Source organism: Anarrhichthys ocellatus, unplaced genomic scaffold (genome assembly GCF_004355925.1).
Source record: "Anarrhichthys ocellatus isolate YVR2014 unplaced genomic scaffold, GSC_Weel_1.0 scaffold31, whole genome shotgun sequence".
Lineage (NCBI taxonomy): Eukaryota > Metazoa > Chordata > Actinopteri > Perciformes > Anarhichadidae > Anarrhichthys > Anarrhichthys ocellatus.
Genome location: NW_022280061.1, coordinates 1,237,033 through 1,237,511, shown reverse-complemented (window position 1 = coordinate 1,237,511; position 479 = coordinate 1,237,033).

Sequence of the window (479 nt, the reverse complement as noted above, 5' to 3'; positions counted from 1 at the left end):
ACTCCTCCTCTCTATGTCCATTTCACACACAAGTCGCTGCTGTGATGCGCATTCCCCTCCACTGCTGAAGTGCCCATGAGCAATTTTGCATAGCGTCTAAATGAGCTTCAGTGAAGTCGTTGTGTTGCTGCCATGCTCCTCCAAGTCCCTGCGCTCTCTGCACCGAAACTGAACATCAAAGGTGAGACAGGAGAACGACAAGCAGGGCGATGATGGGGCACCGTTTCAAACAGGAACATATGATGGCGATCGGGATACATTTGCATAAAAAGGCAACTCGGGGTGAATTACGCAAGGGAGAACTGCGTGATATACTGTAGATGTTGAGTGCAGCGTGCTGGTCTCACTGCGCAACATGCTTCCGCTGGAGGAGAGAGCGGAGGGTACCGCAGAAATAAAGGGCTGAAATGGATGGACAGAGAGAGAGAGAGCGAGAGAGAGAGAGAGAGAGAGAGAGAGAGAGAGAGAGAGAGAGAGAG